Source organism: Musca domestica, unplaced genomic scaffold, assembly GCF_030504385.1.
Source record: "Musca domestica strain aabys unplaced genomic scaffold, Musca_domestica.polishedcontigs.V.1.1 30, whole genome shotgun sequence".
Lineage (NCBI taxonomy): Eukaryota > Metazoa > Arthropoda > Insecta > Diptera > Muscidae > Musca > Musca domestica.
In genome coordinates, this window is record NW_026712300.1 from 10,226,153 (window position 1) to 10,253,929 (window position 27,777).

The 27,777-nt window shown below is 35.3% G+C and overlaps 1 protein-coding gene across 8 annotated transcripts in view; it reads left to right on the top strand.

Moving 5' to 3' along the window:
• The window catches only part of LOC105262572 (uncharacterized), a 736,506-nt gene that overhangs the window by 524,649 nt on the left and 184,080 nt on the right, over positions 1–27,777 (top strand). For 2 of the 8 annotated variants that reach the window (XM_059124821.1, XM_059124816.1), the window contains exon 3: positions 23,661–23,879. The exons of the other annotated variants lie outside the window; for them this stretch is intronic. The gene's annotated coding sequence lies outside the window, so the exon portion shown is untranslated. The remainder of the gene's footprint in view (positions 1–23,660; positions 23,880–27,777) is intronic. 8 annotated transcript variants of the gene reach the window in all.

Genomic DNA, 27,777 nt, shown 5'->3' on the forward strand with positions numbered 1-27,777 from the left:
CATTAAGAAGCATTGACCCAAAACGGCTTTGCAATGGTATTAGGCTAACAGTAAAAAACTACACAGCAATTTAATCGAGGATATGATTATTACGGGGAATTATGTTGCTACCTCGAATTCTCTAATTGCAATAGAAATGACACTCAACTCAAAGACTGCACGGTTGGCATTTGCTATGAAATTAATAAATCCAAAGGACAAACCCTAAATTTTGCATGTTCCTGCGTTGGTAGACAGTGCAATTTGTTTGTTTACACATTAAAGTATTGCATTATTACGGGGAATAATATTTCTACCTCGAATTCTCTAATTGCAATAGAAATGACACTCAACTCAAAGACTGCACGGTTGGCATTTGCTATGAAATTAATAAATCCAAAGGACAAACCCTAAATTTGGCATGTTCCTGCGTTGGTAGACAGTGCAATTTGTTTGTTTACGCATTAAAGTATTGCAGTAATTACGTTTTTATACCCTACCCCATTCTATGGAGTGTATATTTACTTTGTCATTCCGTTTGCAACCCCTCGAAATTCTTATAGCAGACCCAACAAAGTATATATATTCTTGATCAGCGTCAAATTCTAAGTCGATTTAGCAAAGTCCGTCTGTCTATTGTAATCAAGCTATCTTTCGAACGAATTGAGATAGAAGGCTAAACATTGGCACAACTGTTTATTTTGCCAGTAGACAGGTTAAGTTCACATTTTTATATAACCCCCATATAACGAATATATAGCCTATAGCTACTTGATGATTTTTGCGACATTATTCCCCGAAAGTGTTTGGTATTTGACGTTCAAAATGGATATTACAGCTTAGGACAGAAAATTGTTCGTATAGCCCCCATTTGACCCCCTCCCTATTTTCGGTATTTTGATGATTTTAGCGACATTATTTACCGGAATTGTTTCAAATTTGGCAATTGAAAATTGTAATGGATACTACAGCTTACAATAGAAAATTGTCTATGCAGGTTCACTTCTTCGTATAGCCCACTTCTAACGGTACCTCTCAATATTCGGTATTTTGATGATTTTAGCGTCATTATCCACAGGAGTATTTTCAAATTACGTATTTAGAGTTCGTAAATTGTTTACATTTTTTAATTGTTTTATTTTTTTAATTTTGAATGCATATAAAATCAAGAGTAGCGATGTGCGCCGGGTTCAGCTAGTATAACTATAAAACTGGAAAATGTTTGCACGTTTGATTGTTTGTTTGTTTTTAATTTATAGACTCAAAAACCGCTCAAAATTTTTCCTGAAAACTTGTAGATATATTAACACAGGCTCTATAAATTGTTGCAATTCCACTTGGAACGAATCGTAGGTTCCTCTAAATTTTTAAAATGTGTATGCAAATTTGATCGGTTATAGATACAGTCCTTCGATTTGGAATGTGTAACGGAATTTGATAAAAAAAAAAAAATAAATAAATTTACCAAATTATATTGAAATCGGTATAGATTTTGATATAGCTCCCATGAGCTTTTTCGACTGATATTATGCGTTTGATGCACCAACGACGCTATGTACCCTGTATTTCAACGAAATTTCAAATGTGTAACGGAATTTGATACAAAAATAAATTTTCAAAATTATACTGAAATCGGTTCAGAGTTAGATATAGCACTAACACTAGCGGTCCGGTTTCATGTATTTGATGCACCAAACACGCTTATATCTCCAATTTCAATAAAATTTGGAATTTGTAACGGAACTTGGCAAAAGAATTTGAATACAACTCCCACATACACTGTTCAATTTCAGAAAACATGCTATACATATTCATTGTTAATGAAATTCGGAATGTGGTTTAAAAATTTGATATATCATATTAAAATCTGCCATTATATTGGAATGGAAAATCGGATATAGTTCCTATATAATTTTTTCATCTGTTTTGGTGTGATATACCAAACACGCTATATATGTCAAATTCAAATAAAAATTGGAATAAGAACGGAAATTTATATTTGTACCAAATATAAATTTACCAAATTATATTGATATCGGTTCCGCTTTGTATATAGCTCCCACATATTTTTCTATCGATTTGGTGTATTTACATATAGCTCTCACATTTTTGTCTATCGATTTGGTGTATTTGATGCGCGAACCATGCTATGTTACAGCCATTTCAATGAAATATCGAATGTCTAACACAATGTGATTCAAAACTCTATTTTCCAAATTATATTGAAATAGTTATAGAGCTCTCCCAAATATATTTTAAAATTTTATGTATTTGATGCACCAAACACGCTATGTATCTACAATTTCAATGTGTATCGAAATTGGGTAATAACAAGCACAAAAGCTGTAAGTACGGAAGGACCTCTCTTTGAATACCCTCAACCATTTGGAACGATTTTGGCAATTTTCTGAAATATAAAATCTGTTAAAAAGTCTGTTCAAATCTTAAAAATACCGAATGTAGCCGTTATATTATAGGAAGGTACCGTTATATTGGGGCCATACGAAGACGTGGATCTGCACAGACAATTTTCTGTCATAGGCTGTAGTACCCATTACGAGCTTCAAATACCAAATTTAAAACAATTCCGGTGAATAATATCGCTAAAATCTTCCAAATACCGAATATCGGGGGTACCGTTATATGGGGGCTATACCTGCACAGACAATTTTTTGTCATAGGCTGCTATATCAGTTAGGAACTTCAAAGGCCAAATTTGAAACAAGTCCGGTAAAAAATGTCGCTAAAATCATCAAAAGGAGATGCCGTTATATGAGGGCTATACGAAGACGTGGACCTGCACAGACAATTTTCTGTTAGAGCCTGTAGTCCCACTAGGAACTTTACGAATACCGAAAAAAGGGAAGTACCATTATATGGGGGCTATACCAAAACATGACCCACTTTCAAAAACAAAGTCCTGCAGACATAATACACACTTGAGAAATTTTAGCAACCAACTTCATTTTGTTCGGAAGCTAGAGTGATTTCCACAGATGGAATAACGGACGGACATTGCTAAATCGATGTAGAATTTTATGCTGATCAAAAATATATATGCTTTGTGGGGTCTAAGATGTATATTTCGAGGTGTTACGGAACGGAATGACAAACTTAATATGCCCTCCATACTATGAAGAGGCTATAAAAAAATCGGCAAATCATACTAAAATCGGTTCAGATTTAGTTGTAGGGTACATATAAATTTTCGTCCGAGTTCACTTATTTGATGTACCAAACACGCTATAAATCTCTGATTTCAACGAAATCCGGAATGTTTCGTCACACATTTGGTCTACAAATAAATTTGTCAAATTATATTGACATCGTTCTAGATTGGAATGTGTTCAATTTTCAGCCGATTCGGTGTATTTGATGCAACAAACACGCGATGTATGTCAAATTTCAATGAAGATCGGAATATGTGGGGGAAATTCACCGGAATTGTTTCAAATTTGGTATTTGAAGTTTGTAACGGCTAGGTTAGGTTGAAAAGAAAAACCAGTATAGGCCTGTTGTGCGCTCTAGACTAAGTGTTTTTGAAGAAGACGGGTAGTTTACAGTCTGTTATATTTAAAATTCAGTTGTCTTTATGAAATTTCTTAACTGTGTCATATCATTTACCATGGTCTGATTAAGGTTTGGTATTGAGTCTTTCCCTAAGAATTGGGATCTGATATTTGCAAAAGCTGGGCTTTGCCAGAGAAAATTTTCCAATGTTTCATCATCTTCCCCACATGCCCTGCATATGTTTTTTTCTGCACGTCCTATCTTGAACAGATGAGCATGTAGGCCCAGGTTCCCCGTAAGGTTCTTCGTTTGTATCTCATCGAGATCGCTCCATAAGATTTTTGTGGTTTTCCCTACACCCTCATTGTTCCATAGTGATATGTGGGCGTTAACACTCGACGCGAGACTGTATAACAACAGTTTCCAGTCGGCATTTGTGGTAGGAATCCGTGGATCCACAAGTCTCTGGTAGGGATTAATGTTTCACATGAGGCAGCTACAAAAGTTTCAGATATCCGGTCCGATACAAAATTTTCTATAGATTCTCCCATTGTTGCGTGACCTTTGTTTATCCACTCGTCCGTTGCCCTGAGCCTTATTGTTGCGACGGTCACTTCATACCGTATTTGAATTTCTATTGGGTGCACAAACAGAATTGTCTCTAACGCAATGGTTGGTGTTGTCCTCATTGCGCCGCAGATACTTAAGCATCACATTCGTTGGACTTTCTGTAGTATTTTGATATTACATTTTTTATCCATAGCTATCCACCAGACTACCGATGCGTACCGTAGGTTAGGTTAGGTTGAAAAAGAGGGGCAAAATAATTTCGCCTCAAGCCCTTTTGGGCATGCACTTAAGCCAGTATAGGCCTGTTGTGCGCTCTAGTCAGAGGGGTTTTACCGAGGAAGACGTGCAGTTAACAGTCTGTTATAATTGAAATTATGTTGCCTTTATGAAATTCTTTAACTGTTTTATATCATTTACCATGATCCGACTAAGGTCTGGTATAGTGTCGCTCCCTAAGAATTGGGCTCTGATATTAGCAAACGCTGGGCATATACAGAGAAATTGTTCCAAAGTTTCGTCGTCTTCCATGCACGCCCTGCATATGCTGTTATCTGTGCAGCCTATCTTGTATAGATGAGCTTGTAGGCCCTGGTGCCCCGTAAGGATGCCTGTCACCTCACTGATCTCCTTCTTGCCTAGCAATAAAAGATTCTTCTTTTTTATCTCATTTGGGTCACACCACAGGATTTTGGTGGGTTTCCCTACGCCCTCTTTGTTCCATAAGGACATATGGGCGTTTTTTGCCCATGTCTTTAACATTAGACGTGACGCTTTTAGCGGCAGTGGATTGTCTAAGTTTACTGCTGCTAATTCCCTGCCTGTTCTAGCGAGAGAGTTTGCTATCTCGTTACCTCTAACTCCGTTATGGCCTGGTACCCATAAAATGCGAACTAAGCCGTGTTGAGTGTAGTTGTTTATTGAGTTTATATATTCCAATACAGTTCTTGAAGTTACTGCTTTGGATGTTATAGCGTTAATGACTATTTTACTGTCCGTTAGGACGTTTACCATAGCCGATCTCGTGTTAGCATTTAACCAGTTCAGACACTCTGTAATCGCCCGGACCTCCGCTTGTAGGATCGTATTCTGATCGGTCAGGCGGAAAGAGAAATTGGTTTTCGTTTCTTCGATAAAAGGACCCAGTCCTACTCTCTCCCCCAACACTGAACCATCTGTGTAACAACAGTTACCAGTAGGCATCTGTGATGGGAATCCATCGATACGCGAGTCTCTGTTTGGGATTAATGTTCCACAAGAGGCAGCTACAATAGATTCAGATATCCGGTCCGATACAAAGTTTTCTATTGATTCTCCCGTTGTTACCTGTAAGATTCTTTGATGGTATGTAGCGTGGCCTTTGATTAACCACTCATCCGTCGCCCTAAGCCTTAAGGCAATTTGTTTGTTTAATGCGTAAACAAACAAATTGCACTGTCTACCAACGCAGGAACATGCAAAATTTAGGGTTTGTCCTTTGGATTTATTAATTTCATAGCAAGTGCCAACCGTGCAGTCTTTGAGTTGAGTGTCATTTCTATTGCAATTAGAGAATTCGAGGTAGCAACATAATTCCCCGTAATAATCATATCCTCGATTAAATTGCTGTGTAGTTTTTTACTGTTAGCCTAATACCATTGCAAAGCCGTTTTGGGTCAATGCTTCTTAATGAAATCATATCCCAATCTGAACCGATTTCAATATAATTTGACAATTTTGATATATATGTATATATATATGTACATATATATATCTGGTTTACTTATATTTTGTTAACCGATTTTAATAAGATAATATTTCACACTTCAAAAGAAACGTATAAAAATTCCGTTGAAAAGGACTTTTTATGTATACACACACACACATACACACACACACACATACACATACACACACACACACACATACACACACACACATATATATATATATTATATATTATTATATTAACTAAATAACTTAATGTAAGAATCTAAGAAGACGTTTAATAAACTCTAATTTTATTATTATTAATTATTATTATGGGATGGGTGAGACCACGGACACTGTGTTAACTCCTCCCACACTTAAGTGACGGCCGTCATCGGACCTCTTGTAGCTCTCGATGTCATCGTCCATATCGATGTTCTGCACCACTCGTTTCTGGCGCAATTTTACAACAAGGACCTCTTGTAGCTCTCGATGTCATCGTCCATATCGATGTTCTGCACCACTCGTTTCTGGCGCAATTTTACAACAATGAAAAGACCATAAAATAAGATTGAAGTTTCTAGCCCCGAAATTGCAAGACTCATCAGTGTCTTTGCCTTTACGTCGTTGATATGCTGTAGATTTCATAGGCTTAATGTTAGATGTTAGAAACTTGAACATCTTTACGGACCACCAACCCCTTACGTTTGTGGTCTCAGACAAAACCCCAATCGCTAAAATCAAACGTTGGATGGCCTTTGTTGATGAACATAACGCCAAAATCTTCCACAAACCTAGAAAAGAAAATTATGTGGCAGACGCCCTCTCAAGACATGCCATACATTGTTTGGAATTAAATTCACACGACGCCGTGAATCCAGACTCTCAGATCTTATATGCATTGGAAGATGATATCTCATCAGAGGTAGCGACAGTACACAGTGAGATATCTTTGACTCATACGATTGACGCAACTGACAAACCCGTCAACTGTTTCAAGAACCGGATTATACTCCACGAGGCGAACTTACCTAAAACCAGAAAGTTCATCATTTATTCGGAGAAAGTCCGTCATATGATTGACTTCACTGACAAGAACACTCTAGTCAATGATGTGAAGTTTGTAATCAGCCCTAATGTTGTAAATGCAATTCATTGGGATCTACCTACTATTGCGTGCATCCAGCACGAATTGGTAAGTCCTTTTCCAGGAACAAAATTTTGGTATTACAAGAATATGGTTCAAGACATTTTTGATAAAAATGAACAAAGAGAGATAGTTGTTACTGAACATAATCGTGCTCATAGAGCAGCACAGGAAAACGTTAAACAAATTCTCTTAGACTATTACTTCCCAAACATGGTTAGGATAGCAAACGAAGTTATGGCAAACTGTAGAGTATGCGCCAAAGCGAAATACATTAGGCATCCTAGGAAACAGGAGATGGGTTCAACACCGTTACCCTCCTATGTTGGTGAGATGCTGCATATGGATATATTTTCCACATATAAGAAATACTTTCTAACCTGTGTGGATAAATTTTCAAAGTTCGCTATAGTACAGACTATACCTTCACGAACCATAGCTGACCTAAAAGGTAAATGAGATTAATTAATTTCTTTCCTCATACGAAGAATGTCTACTGCGACAATGAACCCTCATTAAAGTCCGAGACAATAGGATCCCTATTACGAGACCAATTTGGTGTCAATATTTCCTACGCACCCCCACTTCATAGTACTTCAAACGGGCAAGTTGAACGCTTTCACAGTACCCTTTCAGAGATCTCAAGATGCCTCAAATTAGTTTTTTGTCTAATTGAGAGTACGGTTGATCTAATCCTACTTGCAACAGTGAAATATAACCGAACCATACACTCAGTGACAAACCAAAGACCAATAGACATAATTCACTTTTCATCGAAAGATGGTAAAGAGAAGGTGAAAGAAAGATTAACTAACGCTCAACTGACATCGTTAGAAAGAAACAACACCCCTCGATAGAACAGATCATTTAATGTTGGAGACAGAGTGATGGTAAGGAACAATAAACGGTTAGGTAATAAAGTAACCCCCCTATATTCTGGGGAAATTGTTGAAGCAGATCTAGGAACAACTGTTCTTATAAAAGGAAGGGTAGTCCACAAGGACAATTTAAGATAAAACGAACACGCCCTTACTACTTTTTTTTGAATAAATTACGTCTTTCAGCTGATTTTGACAATGATACTATCCATCCGTCCAACGACAGCAACACTAATGGACTATTCCAACAGTAACTACATCCCGACTACAGACGGAAAAGTGATTATTTGGAGAGATTTTGACTACTTGAGACATACAACAAACTTAACATTGTATTCTGAATTAAATTACTAAATTCCGATACAATGCGAATACGAGACCTTTTAACAAATTTAGAAGTTCACCATAGACATGCAATGAGCATCAATGTGATAGGAACAACTCTTTAAATAATAGCTGGAACGCCTAAATTTGATGACTTCGAGGGACTTAAATTTAAACAACAAGAAATCACAAACGCTATGAACAGACAAATATCAATAAAAACAAAAACTCAGGAACAAATTAATAAATTGACAGAAACAGTCAACAAAATTATTTCAATGACAAATCCTAAACAAACCATCACGGATCACTTGTATGAGACCCTACTTTCTAGAAATCGAATAATAATTAGCGAAATCAAATCATTAATATTGTCAGTCACCTTGGCAAAGATAAGAATAATTAACCCCATGCTTTTAGACACTGAAGAGTTGAAAAATTTAATGGAAATAGATAATATAAATGTAACTATTACAGATTTGTTGGAAGTCTCTATTGTTAAAGTCCTTTTAGACAGTAAGCTATTACATTTTATTATAAAGTACCCTAAATCTAGTTTAGAATGTAAGAAAGTCATTATTTTCCCTGTTCAACACAATGGAACAACACTACACCTCGCTGACAACAATGTTGCAGATTGCGGAACACAAACGTTGGCAATTGGAAATTGTAGCGCTACTCTAACATCACCATTTTGTCAAGAACTACCGGAAACAACATGCGTTCGACAGCTTTATTCAGGCGTCCAAGCCCATTGCAGCACACGACCCAGTCACCTTGAACAACAGTTTGCGTTACATTTCTAATCACCTTTGAGGACGAAGTTACCATTAATGGATCCATTTACAGAAATCAGAAAGGTATTATAATGGAAAAACCTGCGACAGCCTCAATAGCGATTGTCATCAAGACATAGTAAGTCTTCCTTATCTACAAAGATTAAGCCTATGAAATCTACAGCATATCAACGACGTAAAGGCAAAGACACTGATGAGTCTTGCAATTTCGGGGCTAGAAACTTCAATCTTATTTTATGGTCTTTTCATTGTTGTAAAATTGCGCCAGAAACGAGTGGTGCAGAACATCGATATGGACGATGACATCGAGAGCTACAAGAGGTCCTTGTTGTAAAATTGCGCCAGAAACGAGTGGTGCAGAACATCGATATGGACGATGACATCGAGAGCTACAAGAGGTCCGAGGACGGCCGTCACTTAAGTGTGGGAGGAGTTAACACAGTGTCCGTGGTCTCACCCTAATATCCCAGAGGGAATGGTAGTTTATGAATATCCAACAGAATGCAATGCAATAATCCACATGAGTAGCAACATCAGCATTCTGACTTCCAACTGAATGAAACTCAACACCACACAGCGCTTACTATAATAATAATAATTAATAATAATAAAATTAGAGTTTATTAAACGTCTTCTTAGATTCTTACATTAAGTTATTTAGTTAATATAATAATATTATATATGTATATATAATATATATATATATATATATATATATATATATATATATATATATATATATATATATATATATATATATATATATATATATATATATATATATATATATATATATATATATATATATATATATATATATATATATATATATATACATAAATATATGTATATATATATATATATATATATATATATATATATATATATATATATATATATAATATATATATATATATATATATATATATATATATATATATATATATATATATATATATATATATATATATATATATATATATATATATATATATATATTATATATACATATATAATATTATTATATTAACTAAATAACTTAATGTAAGAATCTAAGAAGACGTTTAATAAACTCTAGTTTTATTATTATTAATTATTATTATTATAGTAAGCGCTGTGTGGTGTTGAGTTTCATTCAGTTGGAAGTCAGAATGCTGATGTTGCTACTCATGTGGATTATTGCATTGCATTCTGTTGGATATTCATAAACTACCATTCCCTCTGGGATATTAGGGTGAGACCACGGACACTGTGTTAACTCCTCCCACACTTAAGTGACGGCCGTCCTCGGACCTCTTGTAGCTCTCGATGTCATCGTCCATATCGATGTTCTGCACCACTCGTTTCTGGCGCAATTTTACAACAAGGACCTCTTGTAGCTCTCGATGTCATCGTCCATATCGATGTTCTGCACCACTCGTTTCTGGCGCAATTTTACAACAATGAAAAGACCATAAAATAAGATTGAAGTTTCTAGCCCCGAAATTGCAAGACTCATCAGTGTCTTTGCCTTTACGTCGTTGATATGCTGTAGATTTCATAGGCTTAATCTTTGTAGATAAGGAAGACTTACTATGTCTTGATGACAATCGCTATTGAGGCTGTCGCAGGTTTTTCCATTATAATACCTTTCTGATTTCTGTAAATGGATCCATTAATGGTAACTTCGTCCTCAGAGGTAATTAGAAATGTAACGCAAACTGTTGTTCAAGGTGACAGGGTCGTGTGCTGCAATGGGCTTGGACGCCTGAATAAAGCTGTCGAACGCATGTTGTTTCCGATAGTTCTTGACAAAATGGTGATGTTAGAGTAGCGCTACAATTTCCAATTGCCAACGTTTGTGTTCCGCAATCTGCAACATTGTTGTCAGCGAGGTGTAGTGTTGTTCCATTGTGTTGAACAGGGAAAATAATGACTTTCTTACATTCTAAACTAGATTTAGGGTACTTTATAATAAAATGTAATAGCTTACTGTCTAAAAGGACTTTAACAATAGAGACTTCCAACAAATCTGTAATAGTTACATTTATATTATCTATTTCCATTAAATTTTTCAACTCTTCAGTGTCTAAAAGCATGGGGTTAATTATTCTTATCTTTGCCAAGGTGACTGACAATATTAATGATTTGATTTCGCTAATTATTATTCGATTTCTAGAAAGTAGGGTCTCATACAAGTGATCCGTGATGGTTTGTTTAGGATTTGTCATTGAAATAATTTTGTTGACTGTTTCTGTCAATTTATTAATTTGTTCCTGAGTTTTTGTTTTATTGATATTTGTCTGTTCATAGCGTTTGTGATTTCTTGTTGTTTAAATTTAAGTCCCTCGAAGTCATCAAATTTAGGCGTTCCAGCTATTATTTAAGGAGTTGTTCCTATCACATTGATGCTCATTGCATGTCTATGGTGAACTTCTAAATTTGTTAAAAGGTCTCGTATTCGCATTGTATCGGAATTTAGTAATTTAATTCAGAATACAATGTTAAGTTTGTTGTATGTCTCAAGTAGTCAAAATCTCTCCAAATAATCACTTTTCCGTCTGTAGTCGGGATGTAGTTACTGTTGGAATAGTCCATTAGTGTTGCTGTCGTTGGACGGATGGATAGTATCATTGTCAAAATCAGCTGAAAGACGTAATTTATTCAAAAAAAAGTAGTAAGGGCGTGTTCGTTTTATCTTAAATTGTCCTTGTGGACTACCCTCCCTTTTATAAGAACAGTTGTTCCTAGATCTGCTTCAACAATTTCCCCAGAATATAGGGGGGTTACTTTATTACCTAACCGTTTATTGTTCCTTACCATCACTCTGTCTCCAACATTAAATGATCTGTTCTATCGAGGGGTGTTGTTTCTTTCTAACGATGTCAGTTGAGCGTTAGTTAATCTTTCTTTCACCTTCTCTTTACCATCTTTCGATGAAAAGTGAATTATGTCTATTGGTCTTTGGTTTGTCACTGAGTGTATGGTTCGGTTATATTTCACTGTTGCAAGTAGGATTAGATCAACCGTACTCTCAATTAGACAAAATACTAATTTGAGGCATCTTGAGATCTCTGAAAGGGTACTGTGAAAGCGTCCAACTTGCCCGTTTGAAGTACTATGAAGTGGGGGTGCGTAGGAAATATTGACACCAAATTGGTCTCGTAATAGGGATCCTATTGTCTCGGACTTTAATGAGGGTTCATTGTCGCAGTAGACATTCTTCGTATGAGGAAAGAAATTAATTAATCTCATTTACCTTTTAGGTCAGCTATGGTTCGTGAAGGTATAGTCTGTACTATAGCGAACTTTGAAAATTTATCCACACAGGTTAGAAAGTATTTCTTATATGTGGAAAATATATCCATATGCAGCATCTCACCAACATAGGAGGGTAACGGTGTTGAACCCATCTCCTGTTTCCTAGGATGCCTAATGTATTTCGCTTTGGCGCATACTCTACAGTTTGCCATAACTTCGTTTGCTATCCTAACCATGTTTGGGAAGTAATAGTCTAAGAGAATTTGTTTAACGTTTTCCTGTGCTGCTCTATGAGCACGATTATGTTCAGTAACAACTATCTCTCTTTGTTCATTTTTATCAAAAATGTCTTGAACCATATTCTTGTAATACCAAAATTTTGTTCCTGGAAAAGGACTTACCAATTCGTGCTGGATGCACGCAATAGTAGGTAGATCCCAATGAATTGCATTTACAACATTAGGGCTGATTACAAACTTCACATCATTGACTAGAGTGTTCTTGTCAGTGAAGTCAATCATATGACGGACTTTCTCCGAATAAATGATGAACTTTCTGGTTTTAGGTAAGTTCGCCTCGTGGAGTATAATCCGGTTCTTGAAACAGTTGACGGGTTTGTCAGTTGCGTCAATCGTATGAGTCAAAGATATCTCACTGTGTACTGTCGCTACCTCTGATGAGATATCATCTTCCAATGCATATATATATATATATATATATATATATATATATATATATATATATATATATATATATATATATATATATATATATATATATTATATATACATATATAATATTATTATATTAACTAAATAACTTAATGTAAGAATCTAAAAAGACGTTTAATAAACTCTAATTTTATTATTATTAATTATTATTATTATAGTAAGCGCTGTGTGGTGTTGAGTTTCATTCAGTTGGAAGTCAGAATGCTGATGTTGCTACTCATGTGGATTATTGCATTGCATTCTGTTGGATATTCATAAACTACCATTCCCTCTGGGATATTATGGTGAGACCACGGACACTGTGTTAACTCCTCCCACACTTAAGTGACGGCCGTCCTCGGACCTCTTGTAGCTCTCGATGTCATCGTCCATATCGATGTTCTGCACCACTCGTTTCTGGCGCAATTTTACAACAAGGACCTCTTGTAGCTCTCGATGTCATCGTCCATATCGATGTTCTGCACCACTCGTTTCTGGCGCAATTTTACAACAATGAAAAGACCATAAAATAAGATTGAAGTTTCTAGCCCCGAAATTGCAAGACTCATCAGTGTCTTTGCCTTTACGTCGTTGATATGCTGTAGATTTCATAGGCTTAATCTTTGTAGATAAGGAAGACTTACTATGTCTTGATGACAATCGCTATTGAGGCTGTCGCAGGTTTTTCCATTATAATACCTTTCTGATTTCTGTAAATGGATCCATTAATGGTAACTTCGTCCTCAGAGGTAATTAGAAATGTAACGCAAACTGTTGTTCAAGGTGACAGGGTCGTGTGCTGCAATGGGCTTGGACGCCTGAATAAAGCTGTCGAACGCATGTTGTTTCCGATAGTTCTTGACAAAATGGTGATGTTAGAGTAGCGCTACAATTTCCAATTGCCAACGTTTGTGTTCCGCAATCTGCAACATTGTTGTCAGCGAGGTGTAGTGTTGTTCCATTGTGTTGAACAGGGAAAATAATGACTTTCTTACATTCTAAACTAGATTTAGGGTACTTTATAATAAAATGTAATAGCTTACTGTCTAAAAGGACTTTAACAATAGAGACTTCCAACAAATCTGTAATAGTTACATTTATATTATCTATTTCCATTAAATTTTTCAACTCTTCAGTGTCTAAAAGCATGGGGTTAATTATTCTTATCTTTGCCAAGGTGACTGACAATATTAATGATTTGATTTCGCTAATTATTATTCGATTTCTAGAAAGTAGGGTCTCATACAAGTGATCCGTGATGGTTTGTTTAGGATTTGTCATTGAAATAATTTTGTTGACTGTTTCTGTCAATTTATTAATTTGTTCCTGAGTTTTTGTTTTTATTGATATTTGTCTGTTCATAGCGTTTGTGATTTCTTGTTGTTTAAATTTAAGTCCCTCGAAGTCATCAAATTTAGGCGTTCCAGCTATTATTTAAGGAGTTGTTCCTATCACATTGATGCTCATTGCATGTCTATGGTGAACTTCTAAATTTGTTAAAAGGTCTCGTATTCGCATTGTATCGGAATTTAGTAATTTAATTCAGAATACAATGTTAAGTTTGTTGTATGTCTCAAGTAGTCAAAATCTCTCCAAATAATCACTTTTCCGTCTGTAGTCGGGATGTAGTTACTGTTGGAATAGTCCATTAGTGTTGCTGTCGTTGGACGGATGGATAGTATCATTGTCAAAATCAGCTGAAAGACGTAATTTATTCAAAAAAAAGTAGTAAGGGCGTGTTCGTTTTATCTTAAATTGTCCTTGTGGACTACCCTCCCTTTTATAAGAACAGTTGTTCCTAGATCTGCTTCAACAATTTCCCCAGAATATAGGGGGGTTACTTTATTACCTAACCGTTTATTGTTCCTTACCATCACTCTGTCTCCAACATTAAATGATCTGTTCTATCGAGGGGTGTTGTTTCTTTCTAACGATGTCAGTTGAGCGTTAGTTAATCTTTCTTTCACCTTCTCTTTACCATCTTTCGATGAAAAGTGAATTATGTCTATTGGTCTTTGGTTTGTCACTGAGTGTATGGTTCGGTTATATTTCACTGTTGCAAGTAGGATTAGATCAACCGTACTCTCAATTAGACAAAATACTAATTTGAGGCATCTTGAGATCTCTGAAAGGGTACTGTGAAAGCGTTCAACTTGCCCGTTTGAAGTACTATGAAGTGGGGGTGCGTAGGAAATATTGACACCAAATTGGTCTCGTAATAGGGATCCTATTGTCTCGGACTTTAATGAGGGTTCATTGTCGCAGTAGACATTCTTCGTATGAGGAAAGAAATTAATTAATCTCATTTACCTTTTAGGTCAGCTATGGTTCGTGAAGGTATAGTCTGTACTATAGCGAACTTTGAAAATTTATCCACACAGGTTAGAAAGTATTTCTTATATGTGGAAAATATATCCATATGCAGCATCTCACCAACATAGGAGGGTAACGGTGTTGAACCCATCTCCTGTTTCCTAGGATGCCTAATGTATTTCGCTTTGGCGCATACTCTACAGTTTGCCATAACTTCGTTTGCTATCCTAACCATGTTTGGGAAGTAATAGTCTAAGAGAATTTGTTTAACGTTTTCCTGTGCTGCTCTATGAGCACGATTATGTTCAGTAACAACTATCTCTCTTTGTTCATTTTTATCAAAAATGTCTTGAACCATATTCTTGTAATGCCAAAATTTTGTTCCTGGAAAAGGACTTACCAATTCGTGCTGGATGCACGCAATAGTAGGTAGATCCCAATGAATTGCATTTACAACATTAGGGCTGATTACAAACTTCACATCATTGACTAGAGTGTTCTTGTCAGTGAAGTCAATCATATGACGGACTTTCTCCGAATAAATGATGAACTTTCTGGTTTTAGGTAAGTTCGCCTCGTGGAGTATAATCCGGTTCTTGAAACAGTTGACGGGTTTGTCAGTTGCGTCAATCGTATGAGTCAAAGATATCTCACTGTGTACTGTCGCTACCTCTGATGAGATATCATCTTCCAATGCATATAAGATCTGAGAGTCTGGATTCACGGCGTCGTGTGAATTTAATTCCAAACAATGTATGGCATGTCTTGAGAGGGCGTCTGCCACATAATTTTCTTTTCTAGGTTTGTGGAAGATTTTGGCGTTATGTTCATCAACAAAGGCCATCCAACGTTTGATTTTAGCGATTGGGGTTTTGTCTGAGACCACAAACGTAAGGGGTTGGTGGTCCGTAAAGATGTTCAAGTTTCTAACACCATAAAGGTAGTTTCTCAATTTTCCTAGAGCCCAAACAATAGCTAATAATTCACGCTCATTAGTGGCATAATTTAGCTCCCTTTTGGTCAATGATATGGAAATCATTGTTATAGGCCTACCACCTTGAGACAACACTTATGCCGAAGCGTCTGTTGTCAAATCAAATGGCTTTTTAAAGTCAGGGTATAACAGTAAGACATCTTCGGAGGCAAGGATTTCTTTCAACTTTTGGAAAGCTTGGAGTTGATTTTTATCAAAATTAATCTTAATTTTCCTAGATTGAGAGGCGCTAACCTTCCCATTCTCCCCTTTTAAAATGCCGTACAGAGGTTTTGCTATTGAAGCAAAGTCTTTAATAAAACATCTGCAATAACTTGTCAGTTCTAGAAATGACTCGATATTATAAAGTGTAGTGGGCTGTTCGTAATTGCGAATCGTTACCACTTTTTTCTGGGCACGTTTTGATGCCATCTCTAGATACGGTGAAGCCAAGATATTCAACACTTTCCTTAAAAAAGTGAGATTTTTCACGAGAAACTCTCATGTTGGTTTCAAGCAATCTAGCCAAGACCCACAAAATGTGTCTTCCTCGTTTTCGGAAAAAGTTATAACATCGTCCATATAAACATAACATGTCTTTCCGATTTGTTCTCTCAAACATCATCAATGGCTCTTTGAAAAATGCTAGGAGCATTTTTTAGGCCAAAAGGAAGTCTACAAAATTCATATTTCCCATTTGCCACCGAAAATGAAGTTTTCTCTCTATCTTGTTCTGAGAGAGTAATCTGATGAAATCCTGATTTGAGGTCGAGAGTTGTAAAGTACCTTGCTTTGCCAAGGTTTGCTAGTATTGCTCTCACCTCTGGAATCGTATATTTATCATCGACTGTTATACTATTCAGTTTTCTGAAATCAATGACGAGGCGATTTTTAATCTTTCCTTGCTCATCTTTTCCATTCTTATCAACAACCCAGATAGGGCTATTGTATGGGGAACTAGAAGGCCTTATCATTCCATTTTTTAACAATTCCTTTATTTCAGAATTTACAAATTCCCCCACACCCATTGGGTATGGATAGAGCTTGGAATACGTGAGATCAGTCGTTGTAGTACGAATTGTGGCCACGATATTCGTATTGTATGGAAGTGCCTCGTCGGGGTTTGCAAAAACTCCCGACAAATTTTGAATCATTTCCTTAAATTTCTTCGATATCCCTTGAGGTACCTGAATGTCCTCAATTTTTGTGAAATTTACATTTGCACATCTTAGGAATTGAAGTTTTTCTTTTCCGGAATTAGGTTTTATTTCTTTATTGTTAAAGTCCAGTGTAGCACTAGTCTGCGTGAGCAGATCCAGGCCAATTATCCCGTCAAATGTTAACAGTGATGGAAGAATAAAGAAAATGCTATTGGTGTCGAATACGTTACGAACTAATTATCTCCGAGAACCACATGTTTTAAACCTTTTATAGGTTTAATGTAACTTTTTGAAGCTCCCGTGTCTATTAAGAGTTTTATTCTCTTCCCCGCTATAGTCCTTTCTATGAACGGTAGCAGGGGACTACTTCTAAAAAATGTATCTGATCAAATTCGTCCGCTTCATCAACATCAATGTCACTTGCTTCATTGTCTGAGTTTGATAAGATTGACTCTCTGGTGCTTCATCTTGCGCAGTAAATCTTGCTGTACCACTATTCGGTCTCTTTGATCTTCGACCACTTGGAGATGGAACGCCACTGTAAAGATTCCTATATTTTGTGGATTATCTAAAATGAGCTGAATCATCAACGTCCATAAGTTCAACTGGACTCTGTAAATAGGAGTTTTTGTTGTCAGACCTACGCCCTTTCGGAAATGAGGATTTTTCCTTACATAAGGTTCAGCTGAGGAAGATCCAGTTGTCGCTTGATAATTCCTTAAGCTTCCTTTATCGTCCCGAGATCTGGTAAAATTATACGCAAACAGATACCTCTGCCTATTAGATTTTACTTCCTGAGCTAATGCGGAAGGCAGATCAGTCGGCCGAGCCGAGAACAGTACATTACTTAATTCCTTCTTTGTACCTGATATGAATACTCGAGGTGCATCCATTCTATATTTTTCATTAAGTGAGGCGGCAATTGTTTTGTCGTAGGTCATCAATGTCTTGTTAGTCAATAAGGTAAGTTTCTTCTCAACTTCATCATAATATTCCAGACGTGTAAGATTTCCTTGCCGGAGGGTTGATAATTCTTGTTCAATGAGGTAAATCTGACGTTTTCCCGAGTATGTGAAATCGAGACGTGCAATAATTGCCTTGAAGTTAAGAAGTGTATTAAAGCATGACAAGATCATATCTGCTGGTCCCTTTTATTTTATTTCGTATGATAGCTACGGCCTGATAGTGCCTCGAGCTGCCATCATATTTCTCAAAAAGTTTGTAGGCTGTGTGAGCCGCCTGACGCCATGAAACGTAAGGTTCATGCTTGCCCTCGAAGTCCGGTAACGATTTTACAATGTCTAATGATTCCTCGCATTGTACTCCCGGTACAATAGATATTTCTTTATAAGTCTCAACGTCTGGTGTTGAAACTACGATATCACTAAACCTGTTTTCAATCAGTTTCAATTGTTTCTCAAAATTCTGTCTTTGGACAGCTAAAGCTGATTGAATGGCAGAGTCCACCAGGGTCCTTATTTGCTCTGCTGTCGACATTTTTACAGATTCCCTGACCACTGAAATGTTTTTTATACCTTCGATCAATAAGTCCACTTCTTTGTCCACAATACTCATTAATTGTCGAAAAAAAAAGAAATCTTCAGTCACCTTCGCAAGCACACAATATAAACTGAAATTTACATTTAACTTATCACTCCACTTACAACGTAATATTTTAGATACATTTTATAGCTAAGTATTTGACTGGATTCGTTGAGAGGCTGGCAATTCAGTTGATAGACTTGCTGGTTCCCTTTGGTTCTTTTTCTCGCTGCCCAGGCTACTCCGAAGCTCTGGTGATTTTTTTCCTTTTGTTTGTCCTCTTATTTCGCTGCCCAGGCTATTTCGAAGCTCTGGTGCCTTGGTATATTTGTTTTAAATATTTGTAATTGTAATGCGACAAATTTTTTTGTTTTATTAAATATTTGTCGTTTTTGCGCTTTGCACTTTTAATTTTTTTGGTTTTGTTTGCAATTGTTACTTTGTCCCGTAAGATGACGAAAGTATTTTCTAGATTGTATATATTTTTTGTGCCATAAGGTTACAAAAATATAATGTTATTAGTCGGTTTGCAATTTTTACCTTGTCCCGTAAGATGTCAAAAGTACTCTTTGTTAACACACTTAGCACTTTGTTTTTTTATTTTTCCCGTAAGGCAACAAGAATTTTTAATTCATTTGTTTTCCCTTGTTGGGCGCCAATTAATGAATGTTCGTTCGATTGATTCGAGTTTACTTGTCAAACTAAATAACTTAATCGAAGAAGACATTAAATAAACATTAAATTTATTATAGTAACCGCTGACTATATATATATATATATATATATATATATATATATATATATATATATATATATATATATATATATATATATACATATATATATATATATATATATATTTATATATTTATATATATATATATATATATATATATATATATATATATATATATATATAGTCAGCGGTTACTATAATAAATTTAATGTTTATTTAATGTCTTCTTCGATTAAGTTATTTAGTTGACAAGTAAACTCGAATCAATCGAACGAACATTCATTAATTGGCGCCCAACAAGGGAAAACAAATGAATTAAAAAATTCTTGTTGCCTTACGGGAAAAATAAAAAAACAAAGTGCTAAGTGTGTTAACAAAGAGTACTTTTGACATCTTACGGGACAAGGTAAAAATTGCAAACCGACTAATAACATTATATTTTTGTAACCTTATGGCACAAAAAATATATACAATCTAGAAAATACTTTCGTCATCTTACGGGACAAAGTAACAATTGCAAACAAAACCAAAAAAATTAAAAGTGCAAAGCGCAAAAACGACAAATATTTAATAAAACAAAAAAATTTGTCGCATTACAATTACAAATATTTAAAACAAATATACCAAGGCACCAGAGCTTCGAAATAGCCTGGGCAGCGAAATAAGAGGACAAACAAAAGGAAAAAAATCACCAGAGCTTCGGAGTAGCCTGGGCAGCGAGAAAAAGAACCAAAGGGAACCAGCAAGTCTATCAACTGAATTGCCAGCCTCTCAACGAATCCAGTCAAATACTTAGCTATAAAATGTATCTAAAATATTACGTTGTAAGTGGAGTGATAAGTTAAATGTAAATTTCAGTTTATATTGTGTGCTTGCGAAGGTGACTGAAGATTTCTTTTTTTTTTCGACAATTAATGAGTATTGTGGACAAAGAAGTGGACTTATTGATCGAAGGTATAAAAAACATTTCAGTGGTCAGGGAATCTGTAAAAATGTCGACAGCAGAGCAAATAAGGACCCTGGTGGACTCTGCCATTCAATCAGCTTTAGCTGTCCAAAGACAGAATTTTGAGAAACAATTGAAACTGATTGAAAACAGGTTTAGTGATATCGTAGTTTCAACACCAGACGTTGAGACTTATAAAGAAATATCTATTGTACCGGGAGTACAATGCGAGGAATCATTAGACATTGTAAAATCGTTACCGGACTTCGAGGGCAAGCATGAACCTTACGTTTCATGGCGTCAGGCGGCTCACACAGCCTACAAACTTTTTGAGAAATATGATGGCAGCTCGAGGCACTATCAGGCCGTAGCTATCATACGAAATAAAATAAAAGGGACCAGCAGATATGATCTTGTCATGCTTTAATACACTTCTTAACTTCAAGGCAATTATTGCACGTCTCGATTTCACATACTCGGGAAAACGTCAGATTTACCTCATTGAACAAGAATTATCAACCCTCCGGCAAGGAAATCTTACACGTCTGGAATATTATGATGAAGTTGAGAAGAAACTTACCTTATTGACTAACAAGACATTGATGACCTACGACAAAACAATTGCCGCCTCACTTAATGAAAAATATAGAATGGATGCACCTCGAGTATTCATATCAGGTACAAAGAAGGAATTAAGTAATGTACTGTTCTCGGCTCGGCCGACTGATCTGCCTTCCGCATTAGCTCAGGAAGTAAAATCTAATAGGCAGAGGTATCTGTTTGCGTATAATTTTACCAGATCTCGGGACGATAAAGGAAGCTTAAGGAATTATCAAGCGACAACTGGATCTTCCTCAGCTGAACCTTATGTAAGGAAAAATCCTCATTTCCGAAAGGGCGTAGGTCTGACAACAAAAACTCCTATTTACAGAGTCCAGTTGAACTTATGGACGTTGATGATTCAGCTCATTTTAGATAATCCACAAAATATAGGAATCTTTACAGTGGCGTTCCATCTCCAAGTGGTCGAAGATCAAAGAGACCGAATAGTGGTACAGCAAGATTTACTGCGCAAGATGAAGCACCAGAGAGTCAATCTTATCAAACTCAGACAATGAAGCAAGTGACATTGATGTTGATGAAGCGGACGAATTTGATCAGATACATTTTTTAGAAGTAGTCCCCTGCTACCGTTCATAGAAAGGACTATAGCGGGGAAGAGAATAAAACTCTTAATAGACACGGGAGCTTCAAAAAGTTACATTAAACCTATAAAAGGTTTAAAACATGTGGTTCTCGGAGATAATTAGTTCGTAACGTATTCGACACCAATAGCATTTTCTTTATTCTTCCATCACTGTTAACATTTGACGGGATAATTGGCCTGGATCTGCTCACGCAGACTAGTGCTACACTGGACTTTAACAATAAAGAAATAAAACCTAATTCCGGAAAAGAAAAACTTCAATTCCTAAGATGTGCAAATGTAAATTTCACAAAATTGAGGACATTCAGGTACCTCAAGGGATATCGAAGAAATTTAAGGAAATGATTCAAAATTTGTCGGGAGTTTTTGCAAACCCCGACGAGGCACTTCCATACAATACGAATATCGTGGCCACAATTCGTACTACAACGACTGATCTCACGTATTCCAAGCTCTATCCATACCCAATGGGTGTGGGGGAATTTGTAAATTCTGAAATAAAGGAATTGTTAAAAAATGGAATGATAAGGCCTTCTAGTTCCCCATACAATAGCCCTATCTGGGTTGTTGATAAGAATGGAAAAGATGAGCAAGGAAAGATTAAAAATCGCCTCGTCATTGATTTCAGAAAACTGAATAGTATAACAGTCGATGATAAATATACGATTCCAGAGGTGAGAGCAATACTAGCAAACCTTGGCAAAGCAAGGTACTTTACAACTCTCGACCTCAAATCAGGATTTCATCAGATTACTCTCTCAGAACAAGATAGAGAGAAAACTTCATTTTCGGTGGCAAATGGGAAATATGAATTTTGTAGACTTCCTTTTGGCCTAAAAAATGCTCCTAGCATTTTTCAAAGAGCCATTGATGATGTTTGAGAGAACAAATCGGAAAGACATGTTATGTTTATATGGACGATGTTATAACTTTTTCCGAAAACGAGGAAGACACATTTTGTGGGTCTTGGCTAGATTGCTTGAAACCAACATGAGAGTTTCTCGTGAAAAATCTCACTTTTTTAAGGAAAGTGTTGAATATCTTGGCTTCACCGTATCTAGAGATGGCATCAAAAAGAATTTTTTAATTTATTTGTTTTCCCTTGTTGGGCGCCAATTAATGAATGTTCGTTCGATTGATTCGAGTTTACTTGTCAAACTAAATAACTTAATCGAAGAAGACATTAAATAAACATTAAATTTATTATAGTAACCGCTGACTATATATATATATATATATATATATATATATATAAATATATAAATATATATATATATATATATATATATATATGTATATATATATATATATATATATATATATATATATATATATATATATATATATATATATATATATATATATATATATATATATAACTATGTTTTTATGGTGGAGGGTATAAACATGTAAACATATGATGGATGAATTTACATTCTTATTTCTACCATAGTGTAAACCTTAAGTTTTCCTTTGCCCTTGTTAACATTAATTTATTTTTTAAAAAAAATTAATTTATTTTATTTTCCTAAAAATCACAATGGTTGTCAATTAAAACAGAAGCACCCGCCGCTACCAGCCGCTAAACCAAGACATGACTCAAAATAAAACTCCGAAAACTAGTGGGAAATTAATCGCTAAAGTCAACTATATTTAGTCATATAACGAACACTTTATTTTATGTTTTGACTTGGTTCTCTTTAGCTGTGAAACCTTCAAATTTTATTCAGAGCAATAATGAACCAAAGTAGATTTTTTTGTTTTTGAATATTTTTTTAGTAATATATTTAAATAATTCTTATTTTAAATTGATATCATTAGTTAATTTTGAATATAGACTTTTATATTTTCTTTTGGTAGACTAAAATATTCCTTCCATAAATTAATGGCAGTGCATTTACTTTACCTCTAAATATCTTCGAATTATGTTTTTATGACTTAGTTCGGTATAGCTGTGGGCCCTTCATATATAAGTTAACAACATAAATGTTTAGTTATTGTTCTCACAACATATTCATTTACAACACGAGCAAGTCAACCCAAAGCAATAACAGCAGATCTAGTTACAACACGAGCAAACCAACATAACACGTGCAACCTGAAATAATAACACTTGTCCACAATCATCAAATATTAGTGGCGTTATCGTGGGAAATACAAAGTAAGCATATATAATAATAATTCTTTAGGTGACATTTAGGGTTAAGTTAGTTAAGTTAATCAGTTACAAATTTTATTTCATAAAAAACAAGAGGTGTAACAACCGCTCCGGTCTTTTAAAAAAATAAAATTTATTAAATAATTGTTTAAGTAGCGCCCACGTGGGGCACCCTCTTAATCTGTAAAGGATAAGACACCACAATAAAAAGATCTGGATTTGTATACTCAAATAAAAAAATTCAATGAAAAAATTCGAGCATCGTAGCAAAAGGGAGGCCTTCTATAGCCAGCAGCCTTGGTAAGCGAACTCGAATTTAGTGTTAGAAATAAATGAAAATGATATAAATGACAATCAACTTTTAAATAAGCGGATATAAATAAATTGAAATAAATTTTGAAAAAAAAAAGGAAATGAAATAATTTGAGTTGATAATTAATAAGAAAATAAAAAATCGAGTTATAAAATAAAAAAAAAAATAAAATTAAATTAAATGAAAAGCAATGAAAAATAAACTGGAAATAAGTAAATTGAAATAATTTTTAAAAGAAGAAGAAAAACAAGTAAAAACGCTGTAAGTTCGACCGGGCCGAACTTTTAATACCCTCCACCATTTGGTACAGATTTGGCAATTTCCAAAAAATAAAATCCGTTAACAATTTTGTTAATATCTTAAGGTATATGGGGGCTATATGAAGACTTGGACCTATATGACCCATTTTCTGTTTTATGCTGCAGTATCTATTACGAACTTCAAATACCAAATTTGGAACGATTTCGCTAAATAATGTCGCTAAAATCATCAAAATACCGAATATCTGGGGCTACCGTTATATGGGGGCTATATGAGGACGTGGACCTACATGGCTCATTTTTTGACTTAGGATTACGAATCCATTACGAACTTCAAATACCAAATTTGAAACGATTCCGGTAAACAATGTCGCTAATATCACCAAAATACCGAATATCGGGGGGAGCCGTTATATGGGGGCTACACGAAGACGTGGACCTGCACAGATAATTTTCTGTCTTAGGCTGTAGTATTCATAACGAACTTCAAATGCTAAATGTGAAACAATTCCGGGGAATAATGTCGCTAAAATCATCAGAATACCATTTACGATAGCGTGATTACAACAGACCGACAGACAGACGTACATGGCTAAATCGTCTTAGAATTTTACGCTGATCAAGAATATATATACTTTGTTGGGTCTGACATGAGTATTTCGAGGAGTTACAAACGGAATGACAAAATTAATATACCCTCCATAGTATGGTGGAGTATATAAAAATAATATTGACTAGAAATAAAGAAAATAAAAGGAACGAAGTTTAAAATTAAAAGTGAAATTTGATGAATAGTAATGAAACAAAAAATACATGAAATACACATTTAGAATAAATGGACAAATAGAATATTATTGAACTGTGACGATCAATTAAAAGAAACACGTAAAAAAACATAAAGTTCAGCAGGGCCAAACTTTAAATACCCTCCACCTTAGGATAAAGGAAACATTGGAAGAAATGTGGTAAAAACCATTAAAATGCCGAATATCGGGAGGTACCATTATATGTGGGCTATACCAAATCATGGACCCATACATGCAATGTTTCGCCACCGGAGCTGGAACCCATTATGACCAACAAATACAAATTTTTAGACAAATTAGTGAAAACAAGTAAAAAAGCTGTAAGTTCGCCGGGCCGAACTTTTAATACCCTCCACCATTTGGTACAAATTTGGCAATTTCCAAAAAATAAAATCCGTTAAAAATTCTGTTAATATCTTAAGAATGCCGAATGCTTATACGACGACGTGGGACTGCATGGGCAACTTCTGTCGTAAGTTATTACAATATTTAAATGCGAAACTTGAAGAAAAAACTGTTTATAATGTAGCTAAAATCATTAAAATACCGAATATCGGGGGGTACCATTACATAGGGGCTATACTAAAACGTGGACCTACATAGATTATTTTCTGTCTTAGGCTGTAGTATCCATTACGAACTTCAAATGCCAAATTTGAAACAATTCCGTTGAATACTGTCGCAAGAATCATCAAAATACCGAATATCGGGAGGTACCGTTATAATGGGGCTATATGATTTCTTGGACCTACATGGCCCATTTACGAACTTAACCTGCCTACTGGCAAAATATACATGTGTGCAAAATTTTAGCCTTCTATCTCAATTTGTTCGAAAGATAGCGTGATTACAACAGACAGACAGACAGACACACAGACAGACAGACGGACATGGCTGAATCTTTAATCGCCTTAGAATTTTACGCTGATCAAGAATATATATACTTTGTTGGGTCTGACATGAGTATTTCGAGGAGTTACAAAAGGAATGAAAAAATTAATATACCCCCTATAGTATGGTGGAGGGTATAAAAATAAAATCCGTTAAAAATTCTGTTAAAATCTTAAAAATACCGAATGCCTATACGACGACGTGGACCTGCATAGGCAACTTTTGTCATAAGTTATTACAATATTTAAATGCGAAACTTGAAGAAAAATCTGTTTATAATGTAGCTAAAACAATCAAAACACCGAATATAGGGGGTACCGTTATATGGGGGCTATACGAAGACGTGGACCTGCACAAACAATTTTCTGGCATGAGCTGAAGTATCCATTAAGAACTTCACATGCGAAATTTGAAACAATCCCGGTAAATAATGTCGCTAAAATCATCAAAATTCAAATGCCGAATTTAAAACAATGCCGGTGAATAATGTCGCAAAAATCATCAAAATACCGAATATCGGGAGGTACCCTTATATGGGGGCTATATGATTTCTTGGACCTACATGACCCATTTACGAACTTAACCTGCCTATTGGCAAAATATACATGTGTGCAAAATTTTAGCCTTCTATCTCAATTTGTTCGAAAGATAGCGTGATTACAACAGACAGACGGACAGACAAACAGACGGACAGACAGACACACAGACAGACAGACGGACATGGCTAAATCGTCTTAGAATTTTACGCTGATCAAGAATATATATACTTTGTTGGGTCTGACATGAGTATTTCGAGGAGTTACAAACGGAATGACAAAATTAATATACCCTCCATAGTATGGTGGAGGGTATAAAATTAATATTGACAAGAAATAAAGAAAATAAAAGGAACGAAGTTTAAAATTAAAAGTGAAATTCGATGAATAGTAATGAAACAAAAAATACATGAAATACACATTTAGAATAAATGGACAAATAGAATATTATTGAACTGTGACGATCAATTTAAAAGAAACAAGTAAAAAAACATAAAGATCGGCAGGGCCAAACTTTAAATACCCTCCACCTTAGGATAAAGGAAACATTAGAAGAAATGTGGTAAAAACCATTAAAATGCCGAATCGGGAGGTACCGTTATATGTGGGCTATACCAAATCATAGACCCATACATGCAATGTTTCGCCACCGGAGCTGGAACCCATTATGACCAACAAATACCAATTTTTAGACAAATTAGTGAAAACAAGTAAGAAAGCTGTATGTTCGGCCGGGCCGAACTTTTAATACCCTCCACCATTTGGTACAAATTTGGCAATTTCCAAAAAATAAATTCCGTTAAAAATTCTGTTAATATCTTAAGAATGCCGAATGCATATACGACGACATGGGCCTGCATAGGCAGCTTTTGTGATAAGTTATTATAATATTTAAATGCGAAACTTGAAGAATAATCTGTTTATAATGTAGCTAAAATCATTAAAATACCGAATATGTTCGTACCGTTATATGGGGGCTATACGAAGACGTGGACCTGCACAGACAATTTTCTGGCATGGACTGAAGTATCCATTACGAACTTCACATGCGAAATTTGAAACAATCCCGGTAATTAATGTCGCTAAAATCATCAA